The following is a 20,081-nucleotide window of genomic DNA, read 5'->3' as shown; positions in this document are numbered from 1 at the left end:
GGTCACATCCTCCTTGGAGGTCCCCTATCGGAGATCAGAATGTGGACGAGTCCGGAATTTTTTGTAAACGGAGAGACCATTGTTACACGTTTTCAGTTACAGGATACATATCCGTGGATGCATATTATGTGTCTGTAATGTAGTGATTTTCATTGCTTTATGCATCCTCATGCCTTTGATCATTGGTATTCTTCCACCTGTTAGGGATAGTTTTCCATCCCGACGGCAAGAGGATGTTATGAACGTGTCTCCGTTTCTTCGTACCCTTTTACAAGTCCATTGGCAAAAAAAGATAATTGTTTATGCATGTGTATTCGGCTACCAATGCTTATGACTGTTATTTAAAATTTCAGCAATTTCTATGTTAGAACCCTGGACAGACGATCTTGTTGATTTGAAGACATTTAACTTTCTAAGTGAAATTTCTTCCATTCTGACCTAGTATATGCTCGAAAATTCTGCAGTAAACCCATGAGATTCGAAAAATTTGTAGAGGCTGACGTCGAGGAAGCTTAGTTTGGATTCATGAGAAACGTAGAAACACGCGAGGCAATACAGACAATACGACATTTTTTACAATATGGGTTAAGGAACGGAAAATCTACGTTTAAGCATTTGTACACTTAGAGAAAACTTTCGACATCGATGCTCAGAACACTCTCTTTGAAATTCTGAAGCTATCAAGGGTAAAATACAGGGAACGAAAGGGTATCTAAAACTTGTACAGAAACCAAATGGCAATTATAATAGTCGGTGAGCATGAAAGACAAGCAGTGCTCGAGAAGGGAGTCAGACAGGGTTGTAGCTTATCACAGATGCTATTCAATCTCTACATTAAGCAGGTAGTAAACGAAATCGAAGAAAATTATGGAATAGGAATTGAAAACCAGGGAGAAGAAATAAAATTTTGAGGTTTGCCGATGACGTTGTGATTCTCTGTGAGACAGCAATAAGTCTTGGAAGAGCAGTTTAACGGAATGTATAGGGTCTAGAAATGTGAATACGAGTTGAAAATCAACAAGGAAAATCACGGATAATGGAACACAGTTGAATTAAACCATGTGATGCTGAGGGAATTAGATTACGGAACGAGACATTAAAGTAGTACACGACTTTGCTATTTGGGCGGAAAAATAACTGATGGTGGCCGATATAAAATATTGAGTGGCAATGGACAGATAAGCATTCCTGAGCAATAAAGCTTCAGGTTTCAGGAAGTCTTTCCTGGAAGTATTTGTAGTGAGTGTAGCCATGTATGAAGCTGAAATATGAACGAAAAACTGTTTAGACAAGAGGAGAATAGAATCTTTTGAAATGTGGTGCTACAGAAGAATGCTGAAGATTAAACGAACAACTCACGTAACTACTGCAGTGATACTGATTACAATTGGCGATAAAAGTAATTTGTGGCACAACATATCCAGGTCAAGGAATCGATTGACATGACACATTATCAGACATCAAAGCGTCATCGGCATAGGGTAATGATTCGTAAATGGTAAAAGTTTAGATTCAGGTGCGGCAAATTATTAATGCCAAGAGATTAAGTGCGCGCGAGAATTGGACGTTCCGTGGTACGGACGCATCTCTCTGGAATAAGTAACCAAAGATGTATATCTGAGGACTCTATGTGAAGCGATTACAGAGGCTGGACGTGTTTTATGTTGGAGAGGTTTTGCTCTTGTTGTTTGACTCTATTAAGCTCCATTGTGAATGTTTAGTTAGTCGATGGTACAATAAACGAATTCAAGAAAATAATAAGCATGCACGGTGTGTATTTGTCAAGTTATAAAATATTTGACAAACGTTCTTCATATATCACGCGACGTAGATCGATCGGAGGTGCAGTGTGGAAAGATAGTGCGAGCCTACATCTTTTCACGGTCAATATTCTTCGAGAGAATATCTCAAAAGCAATAAGATTTTCTTTGGTAAAAAATATATAACACTAATACCGCAGGGAAGTGGGGAAGCTACAAAACGTAGAGGGATACCACAGACGAATACAGTAAGCAGATTCAGAAAGATATGGGTTGCAGTAGTTAGTCGGAGATAAAGATGTTTGCACATGATAGAATGGCATGGAGAGCTGTATCAGACCAGTCTTCAGACTCAAGAACATAACAACAAACGGGTGCTAAGGATATGAGTCTGTATGTTGTAGTTCTTTCTTATACCCTAGCTATGGATCCATTGCCGGAAAGAACTTCATGAATCCGAAGTGGTTTTCCTTCCGGACCTAAGGACTTACTGATTTCAACTCTTTCAAAAACTTTACAACACCAGTGATATCCATTTCTTTGTCCTCCATACGGGAGTCCGTGAGAGATACTTCCGGTATACACGCAAAAGTCGCAAACGGAAGATAAAGAGATAGTGGAAGTGTGTGAGGATACTGAACTGATAATTTATTGTGTCAAGAGAGATGAAAATCTAGAAATCATGAGGGACTGGAACGCGGTTGTAGAAGGAATCGAAGAATAGGTTACGGGAGAATAGTGCCTCGGCAGCAGGATGAGAGAAGAGAAAGACTAATTGAGTACTGCAATAAATTTCATATGGTAATAGATCTGTGTTCAATATTCACAAGAGAAGGGGTATACTTTGAAAAGACCCAGAGACACTGGAAGATTCGGGGTGGATTACATCAGGATCAGATTGAGATTGCGGTAACAGATATTGGTTTCTAAGGCAAACGCAGGTCCAGAATGAGACCCATATCAAAATTTAGCAATTATTTGGAGCGGCCTGAAGGTTAAGGAGAATCGTTCGGATAGATAAGTATGGAAGGATATGAGAAACTGAAGCACTAACGAATGATGAAACACGTTTCAGATTCACCAAGGACGTGGATATTGCGGTAATAAATACTACAAGAGGCAGTTAGGTTGACAAGGAGTGAAACTCTCTAAAATTGGAAATCACAGAAGTGTCAGAGACAAAAATAAGTGAAAGGAAGGTAACTGCCAAGAAACCTAGCGTGGTAGATGAAATACTTCGGCTGATCGACGAAAGAAGGAAGTGCATATACAAAAGTGTTCAGGGAAACACAACAATACAGTAATATAAATCGCTTGGAAATGAAATAAACAGGAAGTGCAGGTCAGCCAAACAAAAATTCTCCATGAGAGCATTAGGGCTCTAGAAGACATGAGATCAAATAAGGTAGAAAAGATTGATATAATTACATCAGAATTACTAAAATCATTGGAGCGTATGGCAAACAGAACACTGTTCAAGATCGTTGTAAAATGGATGAGACTACTGCCATACCGTTAGACATTCGGGAAACCATCAACCACACAATTCTGAAGATATCAAGATCCGACAAGTGCGAGAACCATCGCAGAATCAGCTTAACACCAAATGCAACTTAGTTGCTGACAAGAATAAATTGTAGAACAATGGAGAGGAAATTCAGGATCTGTTAGATGACGCTCAGTTTGGCTTTAGGAAAGCTGAAGGTTTCAGAGACGTGGCGATTGACAATGGAAGCAAGACGAAGAAAAATCATGTTCATAGGAATCGGCGACCCGGACAAACCGTTCAGCAATGTAAAATGGCACAAGAGGTTCAATATTCTGAGAAAAACAGGCGTAAGCCGTAGGTAAAGACGGGTAGTATACGATATGTAACTGAACCTAGATGGAATAAAAGATTTGAGGACCTTTCGCCCCTACTATTCATTCTATACACCGAAAAAGCTATGGCGGAACCATAATATAGCTTCAAGCTTGGGACTAAAATTGAGGGTAAGAGGATATCTAATAAGGTTGGCCGATGAAATTTCTATCCTCAATGGAGGAGAAGAAGAAATATACTGGGCAGTCAAATGAAAATGAGATATATTGGAAAAAAGTACGTAAATTGATTGTTTTTTCGAAAGTAATAGCTACAACGGTTAGTGCCTGTATTCTAAGGGGACATAAGACGGTCAATGTCTTCTTGGAAAAGCGCTTGCGATTTGCTAAGGAACCATGGTTACAACCAGGAGTGCACCTCCACGTGCGAAGCTAACTGGTGGCCACCAATTGTTTCTTCAGGGCTCCAAATATATGGAAATCACACTGGGAGAGATCGGAAGTGTATGCAAGACCTGTAAGTGCTTGCCAGCTAAACTTCCTTAGTCTAGCCGACACCGCGATCTCCGTAAGTCATCACAACCTATTTCTTTCACTGCAAGGGCAGGCTGCACTTTGAATTCCCGGAACACGGAGCCCCAATTATATGGACGTATTTTGAAAAAAATGAAGCGCAGTACCAAATCCAAAACGGCCAGTAGTGTTGACGGGCGGCACCAGGATAATGCCCGCCCCCATGTTACCAACTTATTTAGAGTACGCCGCAAAAGTTTATCTGGAAATCCCTTACACTTCCTCAATACAGTCCCGACCTCTCCCTATGCGATTTCCGTATTTTTTTAGCTCAGAAGAAAGCTATCCTTGCCCGTTGGTTTTCTACTGACGAAGAGGTGAAAGCAGAGGTACAATCTTGGTTACGTAGGCAATCGGAACGTACACTATGTGATCAAAAGCATCCGGACACCCCAAAAAACATACGTTTTTTTATATTAGGTGCGTTGTGCTGCCACTTTCTGCCAGGTACTCCATATCAGCGACCTTAGTAGTCGTTAGACATAGTGAGAGAGCAGAATGGGGCGCTCCGCGGAACTCACTAGCTTCGAACATGGTCAGGTGATTGGGTGTCACTTGTGTCATTCATGTGTATGCGACATTTCTACACTCTTCAACATTCCTAGGTACACTGTTTCCGATGTGATAGTGAAGTGGAAACGTAAACGGACACTGACAGTGCAAAAGCGTACAGGCCGACCTAGTCTCTTGACAGACAGAGACCGCTGACAGTTGAAGAGTGTCGTAATGTGTGCCGGCCGAAGTGGCCGTGCGGTTCTGGGCGCTGCAGTCTGGAAGCGAGCGACCGCTACGGTCGCAGGTTCGAATCCTGCCTCGGGCATGGATGTGTGTGATGTCCGTAGGTTAGTTAGATTTAATTAGTTCTAAGTTCTAGGCGACTGATGACCTCAGAAGTTAAGTCGCATAGTGCTCAGAGCCATTTGAACCATTTTTTTGTCGTAATGTGTAATAGGCAGACATCTATCCAGACCATCACGCAGCAATTTCAAACTGCATGAAGATTCACTGCAAGTACTATGACAAGTAGACGAGAGGTGAGGAAACTCAGATTTCACAGTCGATCGGCTGTTCATAGGCCACAAATGCCGATGAATGCCGAACGACGTTTCGCTTGGTGTAAGGAGCGTAAACATTGGACAAATGAACAGTGGAAAAACGTTGTTGGAAGTGACTATTCACAGTAGACAATGTGGCGATCCGATGGCAGGATGTGGGTATGGCGAATACCCGGTGAACATCATCTGCCAGTGTTTGTAGTGCCAACAATAAAATGATTCTCATGGAGATGGCTTACACCCCTTGTTGTTTTGCGTGCCACTATCACAGCACAGGCCAACATTGATGTTTTAAGCACCTTATTGTTTCCCCCTATTGAAGAGGAATTCGGTGATGGCGATAGCGTCTTTAAACACGATCGAGTACCTGTTCATAACGCACGGCCTGTGGGGTAGTGGTTACACGACAATTGGCCTGCACAGAGTTCTGACCTGAATCCTATAGGACAGCTTTGGTATGTTTTGGAATGCCACCTTCGTGCCGGCCTCACCGATCGACATCGACACCTCTCCCCAGTGCAGCACTCCATGAATAATGGGCTGCCATTCTCCAAGAAACCTTCCAGCAGCTGATTGAACGTATACCTGCGAGAGTGGAAGCTGTTATCAAGACTAAGGGTGGGCCAACACCATACTGAATTCCAGCATTACCGATGGAGGGCAGCAGGCGAGGCTACAGGGGCGCAGGCGGCGCGGGCGCCCGGTCTCCGGCGGCAGGTGAGGCCTCGCTTCCCGACATCGGGGAGCTCGTCCGGTCCCAGGTGAGTGCGGCGCTGCACAGCAAAGACACGCTAGACGTAATCGTGCAATCCATCACGGATTCTGTGACGGCCGCGGTCATGGACAAACTGCAAGAGTCTGTCGGGCGCAACAGCACCGAAATCCAGTCTCTTAAAAAGTCCCTGGCCGCACAAGAGAAAAAAGCCGCCGACCTAGATGCTAAACTGTCTGCGGCCACCGATGAAATCGAGCAGTATCAGCGAAGGAACAGCTTGCGCTTGTTCGGGGTAGCTGAAAACGATCGCGAAAACACCGACGACCTGGTCATTAGCCTCGTGCGTGAAAAACTTGGCGTGCGAATCGACGTGACCGATATTGACAGAAGCCACCGTGTTGGGCGCACGATACCAGGTGCCATGAAACCCAGGCCCATCATAATTAAATTTGTGTCATATCGGAAAAGAGCTGAAGTGTTTGCTCAGAAAAGAAAACTCGCCAAGAGTGGGGTTACCCTGAGGGAAGATCTGACGCACGAAAGACTAAAAATTTTGAACACTGCGATCACACAGTTCGGCCTTCAAAATGTATGGACCCAGGATGGCAGGATCGTAGTCAAGATGGAAGGAGGGAGGAAAACGGTGACGAACATGTCCGAACTGAAAGACTGAGCGAAATCTCGCGAGACACAAAGTCTCATATTGTACTCTGTCTAATATAAGTTAATTAGTATTCTTTCTTTTCATTTTTTTTACGTAAATATTGCTTCGTTAATTCTATAAGTACCATAAGTACTCTATTTAAAATCAGTCAGTTGTTTCACATAGATATTGCTTCTTTATTTGTGTATCATAAGTGCTTGCTCATGTATATTCATATTGTCAGTCAAACGGGAATTAACATTCACCATTAACAGGAATCTCCTTAAAACCGCCTTTCTATATCTGTTATTTTCATCCTCGTCACTACCACTACTACTACTATTATCTTTTTCGTAAGCACCACTGCCACTTTCCATCTTTCTTTTCGCTCCCTTCTCCGATACCTCCAGCTTGTCTTTCACCTTTAGCCCACAGACGCTTGAGTCAGTCACGACCTTGGACACACCTGTAAATATGTCTTCCCCCGCGAAATCCAGCTTTTGTCCCTCTTCCGGCCAGCAGGTAAACGGAGCGCGGTCGGTCCTACAGGCGGCCACAATGGGACGGACCGGTTCCGGCGGCGGGCTCTTTGTGGCCCACGCGAACGCTCAGTCGCTAACGGCTCACTTCGACGAGTTCTGTAACCTGTTCTGCCAATCGCTGTTCCATATTATCCTCGTCTCTGAAACTTGGTTGAAACCAAACATCTCTTCCGACGCTATCCGAATCACTGGTTACACTCTCCTAAGGGCAGATCGTGAAACACGACGCGGGGGTGGTGTGGGTGCCTATGTTCGCTCTGATCTGAGACCTACTATACTATGCACATCGGATGCAAAGTGCGAAGGAGAAGCAGAGTTCTTGTTTTTCGAAATAAATACATCAAATCAGAAACTGCTAATTGGAGTAATCTATAAACCTCCAAACGTCGGTGCTATGTCCTCCTTTCAGTCTGCCCTGTCCTCGCTCGTGACACTGTATGAACACATAATCATTATGGGCGACACAAACATCGACTTACAGTTAAAATCTCCCTCTGCAGAAAAACTAAGGAGACTGTTCCACTCCAATGATATGAGTTTAACACCGCTGGACCCAACTCATCACACGCCACACAGCCATACACTCATAGATATAATGGCAACAAAGCGACCAGATAAAATAATTCGGGCCAATCAGACATCCGCTCCAGGACTCTCTGCTCATGACATGATATTCTTAAATTACTCAGTGCATACTACCAAAGAATAATCTCACCTGGTAACCTACAGAAACCTAAAAAATGTTAACCATGACGCTCTTCAAAAGGATTGCTCAGACATCCCTTGGTATGATATAAGCAATGAACCGACTTTAGACGGAAAAATTCGGGAATTATGTCGCAAAATCATTGCACTGTATGATAAACATGCTCCTCAACGCACTGTCAAGGTAAAGAGAGCTCCCGCTCCGTGGCTCACCACTGCATTACGCCAGTTAATGAATAAACGTGATGCTGCACATAGGGCCTTCAAGCGTAACCCAACTCCCGAGGCGTACGAAGCTTATAGGAAACTCCGAAATAGAACCAAGCAGAGCGTGAGGAATGCCAAAATCAGACATGCCCGCTCTGTCGTATGCGGCATATCAAAACCTGCTGCACTGTGGAAAAAGCTGCGCAGTTTCGGTATAGGGAAGCGAAGATCTGACGCTGTTTATCAAGCGTCTGCAGAAGAATTAAACGATTTCTTCTCAACAGCTGTAAACTGCCACGCAGCGACAAATTACCAGCCCCAAGATATCAATCTCTCGAGAGACAAGTTTTTCCTAAAACATGTCACTACCGGCACAGTACACAAGGCAATTGCGAGAATCTCTTCCGAGGCAGTAGGAAATGATGTATTGAGCATCGGCATGATCAAGAACGTCGTAGACACTATTACTCCAGTTATCACAGACATCTTCAACCTGTCTCTTGTCAGTAGTACATATCCTACTGAGTGGAAGCAAAGTTTAATTCAACCTATACCCAAGACTGACAACCCTAAGTCGCCAGGTGACTACAGGCCGATCGGCATACTACCTGCAATATCTAAAGCCCTAGAATACATCGTCCATGAACAGCTGACGGATTACCTCAAAACTCATAACATCCATGACAAATATCAGTCAGGCTTTCGAAAGCACCATAGTACAGCAACTGCATTAATCAAAGTAACTGATGACATTAAACATGCTATGGACAGACGTGAAGCTACCATCCTAACACTGCTTGACTTTAGCAAGGCTTTTGATACAGTTGACTTTGATATATTACTAATTAAAATGAAGCAGCTGAATTTCTCAAACAGCGCAATACACTGGTTCGACAGCTACCTCAAAAACAGAAGTCAACAAGTCATTTGTGGTTCGGAAAAGTCATCATGGAAAAACGTGCGCTCTGGAGTTCCCCAAGGATCCGTCCTTGGTCCATTACTCTTCTCACTGTACATTAATGATATTTCTTCAGTGATTCACTCCTGCAACTACCATCTATATGCCGACGACATCCAACTGTACATAAGTGCAAGCCCCAAGAACATTGCTGACGCAGTAGCGAGTATGAACGCAGATCTTTGCTCTGTTTCTCGATGGGCACAGAACCTAGGTCTGAAACTAAACCCGAAGAAATCCCAGGTCATACTTATATCTCATCCAAAGTTAATCAGTCGGTACTTTCACGAAACAGTCCCTCAAATACACCTCAATGGTACCCAACTACCATACCAAAAAACAGTAAAAGACCTTGGAATAATCTTGGATGAACACCTAAACTGGGAAGAACAAACAGTTACAGCTTGCCGGAAATCGCTCTCCTCCCTACATGCAATTCAGAAATTTAGAAAAATATTTCCAACCCATGTTAAACAAAAATTAGTCCAAACACTAGTCTTGCCTAATCTTTACTACTGTGATGTAGTTCAACACGGCACAAATAGTGAAAATTCGAGACGCCTCGAGCTAGTGACGAACGCTTGCGTTAGATACGTATGCAATATACGGTTGTATGATCATATCAGTCCTTCATACTCCCAGCTAGGTTGGATACGCCCACATAAGGCACGCGATCTCCACACGATGTGCTTACTTCATCGATTTCTTAGCCACTGGTGCCCCCAATACTTATCTTCTCACATTAAACACCTATCATCATTCCACAACCGCAATACCAGATCGGATACGTCTAGCAAAATGGTTCAAATGGCTCTGAGCACTATGGGACTCAACTGTTGAGGTCATTAGTCCCCTAGAACTTAGAACTAGTTAAACCTAACTAACCTAAGGACATCACAAACATCCATGCCCGAGGCAGGATTCGAATCTGCGACCGGAGCGGTCTTGCGGTTCCAGACTGCAGCGCCTTTAACCGCACGGCCACTTCGGCCGGCATACGTCTAGCATCTTGGCTGTACCTTTACATAACACAAAATCTTTCTCCATGTCATTCTCCATCTCAGCCATACGACTATGGAACGCGCTCCCCTGTGATCTGCGTCTTATCCGGAACCACTCAACATTCAAGAGTGAACTCAAGACTTACATATTAGGGACGGTATAGCCACCATTGTTGGGCCCCTCTCATCTCTTTCTTTCTCCTCTCCATCATAGCTTCGAATTTTACCATTCTATTTCTCTTCCTCTAACCTATCTACCTCTTCTATATCTCTTTCACCCCACTCTATCGTCTTATGTCTCTGCTTGATGAGAATAACTCACAAGCTGCAAGAATATAACGAGAAAATTCCCAACTAGCAATAGGACTGACATTCATAAAAGAAAAATATGTTTACTTTCATATACATAGTCATTATTATTATTATTATTACTATTATTATTATTCTTGATTGTTATAATTAATTTTTGATTGTTATAATTATCATTGTACTACGTTTATAATCTCTATTTTTTTTCTTCACATTAATACTGTATAACATGTAATATGTCCTTAATGTTCTGTGGAAACTGAAATTTGTTGAATCTGAGTATGCCTGGTTAGGTGCAAGAGAGGGCCTGAAGGCCCTAATCTTGCCAGGTAAAATAAATGCATAAATAAATAAATAAATAAAATTCATTCTCAGCCGTGTGTCCGGATACTTTTGATCACCTAGTGCATTTCCATGAAGGCACTAACCGTCTTGTCTCACAGAGGAGTAAATGAATTAGCAGGTATGGCAATTTATTTCGAATTAGTAAGGCGTTTACTTACTTTTCTTGGATCTGTATCGTTTTCATGTGACTGGCTCTTATGCAAGATGCACTGAGTAGAATGAATAGTACAATGAGTACAGAGTATGACTTGAGTAAACCAAAGAAAGATGAAATTAATGAGCGTTCAAATGAGTATAGCGAGAAATTTTACATCAAAATTTGTGGTCAAAAAGTTAAGGAGATCGGATACCTTGGAAGTAAAGTAACCCATGACGGACGAAGTCAAGTGGACGTGAAAAGAAGTCTATCAAATGCAAATAGAACATTCCTGGAAAAGAGAAATCTACTAGTTTCAAATACAGCATACTTTGAAGATGAAATTTCTGGTAATATAAATTTCGATCACAGCAATACGTGGTAGTGGAAAACAGGAATATAGGTGAATCGAAGTATTTGAGAAGAATATTGAAAAGTAGATGGACTGTTAGCAGACGAAATGTGGAAGTTCTCCATGGAATAGATGAAGAACGAAACAGACGGAAAACACTAACATAAAGAAAGGATAGAATGATAAGCCATTTGTTAATACATCAGGGAAGAACCTCAGTTTTGCTAGAGGGAATTGTTGAATGTAAAAACTGTAGAAGACAGAGTTTACAATACATTCGAGAAATAACTGAGGACGTAGGGTGAAAGTGCTACTCTAAGATGAACATTGTAGTGCAGGAGTGGAATTCTGGATAAACTGCATCGAACCAGTCACAAGATTGATCACAATCGCATCGAACCAGTCAGAAGACTGATCACTCAAAATTAGAAATATACGAACCCATCATTGTAAGGTTCACTCTGGAATTTGTTGTAGGTTCTAGTTAGGATACTGCATTGACCTGAAATTACTTCCGACAGTCATGCGAGGCTTCGGACTTCCTTACATGATAAAGCACACAACATGACTGATCCACCTCCGTCGCGAACTGAAAATGTGAGGCTTGTACTTGTACTTTTCCACCGGCGACAGGCGTCATACTTACCCTTCACTCGTCGGTAAAGAGCACCGTCGCTATTGACCACGGTTCCATTGCAGATACCTCTGTAGCCCACCGTCTTCAGGCACTTAGTGACTGACGGTTTATATGGTAATATATTGTACAAGATACGGTTCATATTTTTGTATATAGTACAAGATTCGACGAAGTCTGCAAAAACTAAGTGTGCTATTGTTTTCCATTCTTTTTAGGGCCTCTGAGAGACATAATTTGTAAGTAGCGGCCCTCAGCTGATGTTACTAACGATAGGCGACCACAATAGGATGGATTTACAGTGCATGCTCGATACAGAACTCGGACTACGTGACTCAAGTCTTAGATGCTAGCCGCGCGGTCTTACAAGCCGTACTGGTCCCCATAAATAACCTCTATTACCAGGCAAATGTAAAAGGTTACAGCTGATCACTTTAGTTGAAATCTGACATATTCTCCTTAGTATATTTATGTAATAAAGAATTAGAATCGAAACTAGGAGAAACTGTGGGTGACTTCCATTTGTAAACACCATTCATATGCGAATGTCAAATTTACAGAATGACTTTTACGTATGTTGGAAAAATCAGATGTCTCCGCTCGTCACACTTTATTCGGCCAGTCCCCGGAAAGGCCTAACAGTCCTTCCAATGAGTGGATTCGAATAGAACCGGCTGTCTCTCACAACCTATTTAGTTTACAGAAATCGGATCAGAAACATACTTTTGCACCCGCGAAAGGTTCGAAACTACGTTGTCACTGCAACGCAAGTATTCCTGGATTTCTAGTGAATCTAGGTATTTTGCATGGTAAACTGAAGTGGAAATTTTCTCAGGTGTAGTTGTAGCAATGTTTCAGAATTTGCAATGCTATCTGGCGAACAGACTGACACGGTAGTTTCTGCTCGTGGTCACCCAGAACCTCAGTGATAGTTTAAGAACTTACGAGGCTTCCGCCACTCCCAGTTTCTAAGCCTTTTGTCCCACATTGTATGAACAGGACGCTCAGTCCGTCTGCAAAGGGTAAGACTCTTGTGCTGCACGAGCCTCGTGTGAGGCTGGCAAGGCTGACTCGTATTTAACCGCTGGCGATACGGTGTGCCTGGTCCTTTAGATTGGCTGATACTTTCACGGAGTTGGAGGTTCCCATCAGCGGAAAGCAACAAGATACAGAAGGTCTCGTAATGACAGGTATCCCCATAATCAGAAGAAGCTGTTAAAGAAAGTTCACTGCTGTCCCTAACCACTCATGTAGTTAAGAGCGAAAACTGTTCAAGTAAAGCGCATATCGTCTGGATCGGAAGAAAGAATGAAGCTGATAGACAAGACTTACACAAATCATTATATGGATAGAGATGCCAATGTGAGAAGATGGCTTGGCACAGGCCGAGGTCTCAGTGTATCCTTCACGTATTCTCAACATGAAGCATACTCTTAGTTGTACGTATCTCCAGTGTATTGGCAACACTAACGATACATTTACGTATATCACGTAATGTCAGTACGAAGTACACATATATTTGTTCGTATCCATCACGGATTGTCAACACAAAGGATACTTTCACACCGACGTGTCCCTCAAATTTTGTGAACACAAAGCATGAGATAGAAAAAAGTGCAACAAACCGAACAAACCCATCCTCCTCCCAGCCTAGAGCAGACCCCTGGTTACCTAGGTTAGCACTTTCCAGCACTCTTGTGGAATCACGTTTAGGCCTCAACCACTCCGGATTGGAGTGCACCAGTCGCCCGCTTCACCTGTTACTTTTCAGTTAGCCATCGCATGTTTTGATACTGGAAAAAGCTTATGCTACATTATTTTATGCTACATTTTTCGTTATTTCTCCTACATATTTGCAGATAGCCCTTCGAAATACACTCAGGTAACGAAAGTCATGAGACAGGGATATCCACATATACTGATGACGGAAGTATCGCCTACACACGATACAAAAGGAAACTTCATCAGCTGCTCAATTACCTATACCCAGGTTTCCGACGTGATTATGGTCGAACGACGCGGAATGGTAGTTGGACCTACGCTAATGCAACACTAGACTTCAGAAATCGCTAGGGAATTCAATATTACGATATCCACAGTGTCGAGAGTGTCCCGAGGATACCAAATTTCAGACATTACATCTCACAACGGCCAACACAGTGGCGCACGGCCTATACTTAACGACTGAGAGCAGCGGCGTTCGTGTTCGGGTGTCAGTGCTAGCAGGCAAGTAGCACTGCGTGAAATAACCGAATAAATCAGTGTGGGAAGTACGACGAACGTGTCCGTTAGGACAGTGCTGCGAAATTTGGTGTTCAGATCTGTGGCAGCAGAAGACGATACGATTGGTTTGGCCAACAGCACGACATTCCCTGCAGCGTCCGTTATTGACGCCAGCCTGGACGGATATATGCCACAACCTGGTCTCTCTTGCGGTACAGCTTCATGATGTCTCCTCGAAGGATGCTTGTTCCTGTTCTATTAACCAAACGGTGCAACCTGTATCGGTGACTGTCTCGCCCTGAGGCTCCTGAAACCTGTCATTATCTTTACCAGGCTTTTGGCAGCACCCAGCACCCCACTGAAGGTTTGACCGCTTCATGGACTCCTAAGATGTCTCTAGAGGTTGACCATGGTACACAGACTGCCTTACATCGATACCACGATATGATTGTGCTCGCGCGGATTGCACAAGACGGCGGTCTTGGCCTTCCTTGATTTCAGTTGGGCATTCGATAGGGTTGATCACTTCTGTATGGCAACGGTGACGCGGAATATGGGATTCCCAGACAGCTTCGTGAAGGTAAAATGTATCTGCTCCGGGACGCAACATCTAGGTTCCTGTAATGAAGTCGTCTTGTGCTGCCCATTCTGGTACAGAGATCAGGGCTGCAAGGATGCCCTCTATCCGTTATCCTGTACCCTCTGGTCATGGGACCGTTACTTTGCAGCTTCTGCCAACACCTCATCGCGATGATTCTTGGCAGCCAAGATTTTTGTAGCAAGGCCTACGCTGACGACCTGGTCCTCCTCCTGAGTAACGGCAATGATGTTAATGCAGCATTATTAAAATTGTTGCCTATAGAACACTACCTGCCCGATCAATGCGTCTCTCCCATGCTGGTCAAAACGTGATATCTGGGCATTGATTTTACTGCTGACTTGCGCCAATCTGTGGCCCTTAACAATAGGTGCTTATTAGACCTGATCCGTGGGGAGTCCTTGATCATCGACTCTGAATCTTGTACGTGCTGCAATGGATCCGGTATGTTACCGTTTATGCCTCGTCCTAGACTTTCCCATTCCCACCTACACTCATGTTGGACGCATTGGGTTCATATCTGAGACAAGGCGTGTTATTTAAAGTCAGCTATGAGTGCCTCTACGTCTCGAACGGGAAAGGAGGCATCAGCATTTCTCATGTCCAACATCGAGCAACAACCCTCTTTGTAAGCATGCATGCCAATAATGTGAAGTACTCTGACTTTCCTCACCGGTCTATCGATAGAGGCTCTTACCCCGGCCTACTCCGTGCCCTGATGCAGGTGACAGACGTATCAGCGCCATTTTTCTACTTGAGCTACTTCTTTCTTGAATACAGCTACATATGGAGCGAGCTTCTCCTTCCATGTCTACTGAAGACCAAGATAATGTACGCCTCGCTGCAATCCCGCATTCCCCCGTATGTGAAAGAAAAGCTCCCTCGACGTTGGAATGCCATGTGGCCGGCAGTGGCGTTCCTAGGCTTGTGTCAGATATCCAGTCCACCTGGTACGTGACGGTTAATTGGAAACACGTAGGCCAGTCGCGTTTGAACCAGATACATCTGGTAACATCGCCCTTATGTACCACCTGTAGGTGCAAGAAAACGATGGCCATCGAGTTGTTTGCGGCGAGTCAAACGAAATTTTAGGTCTGGTGCGCCAGATGCTGATGCCATCGCACGCACGACACCTAACACTATTAGCACAAAAATGCTTCTCTTCTCCGACATGGACTATTTATCGTGGATGAAGACCCACTCAGTCTCTTGGATTGGTGGGCAAGATGTCCGCTACCTGTTTTGTAGCGGTGGCATATCAGTCCTCGATGTCTAGCAATACCTTTGAGAGATGGCATGAGCCCCTTCTCATATTTCTATCTTACGATTCTCCTCTCTAATTGCATGCGGTGGAAAGTTGCTATTCCTTCACACGCGGACTTCCCACGCAGCGTCTCTCGTCACCCAGGTGGTCCGGTGACAGGCGGGCTCCGCGGATCTCTAGAGGGTTAAGCCGACGGGTGTGAGGCAGTCGAGTGAATGCTTTCCAGACGCCGACATTCTCAAGAGACACGCCCGCCGGGGCCTGAAGTAGCGGCTGGGCTAGAGGTTCCGTTACTTCGCAGAAACTTAGCGAAAACATTTTCTGGCGGGCTACCAGCGAGGCGTGGGAATGACTTGTGTACCCAGGCAGTTGTGGCGGGAAAATTCCCGCGCTTTCTGCAAAATAGTAACTGTGATTGGCTTGCTCAGGGCATAGCTCCGTGACGTCGCAAAATCAGCGCAGAAATTGGCGCCAAGAATCTGCATTGGTGGAATGGTAGTGCTCCGGCAATAGAGTGGAATTTTCCGCCGGTTTTCGAGTTGCTGATTGGAACGTTTAACCACGGCCACTGTCGTGGGGGCGGGAATGTTCTGTGTTCGGCCTGTACGGGTGCTCTAGGTAGTTGGCTCTCGCCTTTCGGTCGAGGACGTCGAAGCAACCAGCCATCGCCTCCGGTACGCCAGATCGTGTTCTGGCAGTTAAGAAGACAGTTTGGTAATGTATGTCCGCAACACCGGCAGATAGGGATTGTCCTAGGTGATAATCAGAGCTCAGCAGAGCGCGCCTGTTCGTCTTTTTCTAACTTTGTTCTGTCTTGAGTAGCAGCAATTAATGTTGGGTTAGCTGTGTGTCTCTCTTAAGATTTGAGTGTCAAGGAATTGGCTCCACATACCACTTCATCTTAAACCTCACAATCTAGTTTAGGGACAACTTCACCTTTACAGTGTTTGTATGAGTATCCAGTTTGAGCCAATTTGATGTATTGTAAATGTTTCATGTGTTTTTGTTTATTATTTTGTGTTTAGTCTTAATAAATCATATTGTTATTTTGGACAGAACTTTCATTCTGTTAATCGGTAGAGCAACCCTATCATTCCTCACTATGTTAATGAAACCTTCGTTTATTTAACTTATATATCAAATTAAATTATTGCAGGTGCCAAACTCTCTTCTACTCCACTGGCAGGGTTGATTAGAGTCAGTTCGCGTATTTTTTTTAATCCTTGTGCAATAGCAAAAGTCTGAGTTAGAATAGGGGGGGCTTAGAGCATCATTTACATATGTATATTCTAGAAGAATTTAGTGTTAAATACACTGCTAGCCCCGGCACCTCGCACCTTAACGACCGACACTGTGAAGTTGTGAAGAATTCTAAATTACAGAAATACTTCTCGAACTTCCTCCAGAGTACTTTACGCTGCTCCCTCGAAGCTAGATCTTCAATGCTACGAGTAGATTACATACGTCCCACCTTCAATTTTACAGATGACATCCCCTCAGCCGGCCGGGGTGACCGAGCGTTTCTAGCTACTATAGTCTGGAACCGCGCGACCGCTACGGTCGCAGGTTCGAATGCTGCCTCGGGCATGGATGTGTATGATGCCCTTAGGTTAGTTAGGTTTACGTAGTTCTAAGTTCTAGGGGACTGATGACCTCAGAGCCATTTGAACCATTTTTTAACCATCCCCTCAATATTGATCCTCACATAGTTGTAAGAAAATGTGCATCGATGTTCCACAGATACGTCGGCACCACACAGGGATTTCTGCCGCTGATGTCGAAGTCGATCGCAAATCTTTCGGAGGATATGATGGTGCGATGGAGATGGATTACACAAAATAAATAAATAAAGAAGGACAAAAGGTCTGAAGTCTGAAAAGTTCGAATCTCGGTCCGGCATACAGTTTAAATCTGCCAAAAACTTCCTGTTTAGCTTTCTTATTGGTTTTATATTTCAGAGTTCTATGAATTTTTCCACACATACTACATTTAAACTCCAAAGCTTTTCTTGGTATCATGATCTATTCCTGTGAATATTTCACATCCAAGATAGTAAAAGGTGGACACCCACTCAAATATGTTGCCATTTATCTCAGGTTTATTTTAATAGCTATGGTATTGGTACTGATACCATCTGTTCGATAATTTATTAGCATTATAATTAATAACCTAGTGACAGCATCGGAAGATTCTTATTGTATTGCTGAAAGTAACAGCCTTTCGCAACACTTTCAATAAGAAATTATGTGTGTGCATATATGCGATTGCAGTCCTTCTCGACGTATTCCACTGATGAACTCTTCTCTGGTTATTAACCGAGTGGTGGCGTCGTCTTGTCGCTTGTGGCGAAATATCGGATGCTGCTGCTGCTATCATCTGTTACTTTTCCCTCATTGGGGAAGTGGAGTTTGTAGCCTTTCGGCTTTTATTCCCCTGCGTGTGTGTGTGATTATTTCTGTAATTCACTGGGTTGTGGTCGGAGGACATTCTATTGATTGTCCTTGCGGCCACAAACCCTGCGATCCTCCTAGTGAGAGCTATGTCTAACACGTCGGGCCTTCCTGCATTGTTTGGAAAATGTTTAGGCTTGACCGGACCCCATGTTTCGAAGTGGTGGATGCGCGCTAGTTGTTGCAGTTTGGCGCCTGCTCTGGAGGTTACTCTAGAATTCCAGTCAGGGTGTTTGGCATTGAAGTCGACCCCCATTATGAGTTTGCCTTCAATTTGCCCTAGAGCAGCTATATCTCCTCATCTATCTGGTCTTGTGGGGGTCGGTAAATTGCAAAAATTGTTAGGAGTCCGGTGGCAGTGGTTACTTCCACCGCCACTGCTTCGATTTTGTTGGTAGCTGGTAAGAGTACCTGGTGGTGAGGGAACCCTCTTTTTATGTATATGGCCACTCCTCCGCCTTGGGTTGGCCTGTCTTTACAGTAGCTAACATAGTTGGGGACTGTCGCTTTTATTCCAGGTTTTAGGTGGGTCTACCCAATCATGCATATGTCGATGGAGAACTCCTTCATGAGTTCTCTGAACTCGACCTCTTGATTAACAATGCCGTCTGCGTTAAAGACACACATTGTCAGGCCTTGGATGTTTGGTCGTCTATCCATGATGGGGTTTTGAAATTACTGAGGAAGTCGCAGAGGGGAGCGACTGCTGGACTGGTACCTGAAGGGCAACGAGGATCTATGTGTTCGGCCTCTGGGCCTCCCTGAATTCCTTCATCATTTCCATGACGAGGTTCATGGTCTGCACCATAATGCCTAGCACCTGATCCGAGGGTGTGGGCTGTGTGCGGGGTTCGCTAGAGCTTTCTCTGTCATGGTGGACCTGTTGGTTGTTGCTGTGTGTTTACCGATGTTGTTCTTGTGATGGTGTCGGGTGTTGTGGTGATGGGGCTACGTTTCCATGGCTTCTCGAAGGAGAGACCACTTCCGCGCATGTTGCCCTTGGTGTGTCCGGTCTTGGTTTTACCCAGGCCTTGTCCGTGTGTGTTGTTCTGTTTTGTTTGCGTGTGTGGGGGGCGGCCTTTGCGCCCTTTGCCTCACAACCTTGGTAACTCGCTGTGTGGTTTTTGCCACACAGTGCGCACCTTATTTGTGGGTCCATGTTCAAAATGGCTCTGAGCACTATGGGACTCAACTGCTGAGGTCATTAGTCCCCTAGAACTTAGAACTAGTTAAACCTAACTAACCTAAGGACATCACAAACATCCATGCCCGAGGCAGGATTCGAACCTGCGACCGTAGCGGTCTTGCAGTTCCACACTGCAGCGCCTTTAACCGCACGGCCACGTCGGCCGGCTGTGGGTCCATGTGTTCCAGTGTACATGTCCTTGTGTCGTGGGCTCGGCGCACTTTCTGCATCTTACTGGCATGGTGCAGTGTGCGACGATGTGGTTCAGGCCCTGACACCTGAAGCACTGCACCGTCTAGTTTTCGCGGCCCAGTGGTTCTGTGGTCATAGGGACAGCCAGGATCATCTGTATTACCCTTTTGTTTTGTGCGATATCTGGCAGTGTGACCTGGTATAGGGGCCATTTGCTCCCTATGTTGCCCATCTGCTGGACCGCCTTGACGACGTACCCCTGGGCAGTCAAGGTCCTCATAGTTCTGGGTAAACTCTGCGACAATCGGAGGGAGGTGGTGGGTGACACGGTTTTGTGTTTGTGTTGTGTCATATGATGTCTCTTGGCTCATCAGCCACCGCCTGAAACCTGTTCGGGGTGGGTTCCACTCCC

Source organism: Schistocerca nitens, chromosome 5, assembly GCF_023898315.1.
Source record: "Schistocerca nitens isolate TAMUIC-IGC-003100 chromosome 5, iqSchNite1.1, whole genome shotgun sequence".
Classification (NCBI taxonomy): Eukaryota; Metazoa; Arthropoda; class Insecta; order Orthoptera; family Acrididae; genus Schistocerca; species Schistocerca nitens.
Note: the sequence above shows the minus strand (reverse complement) of the source record.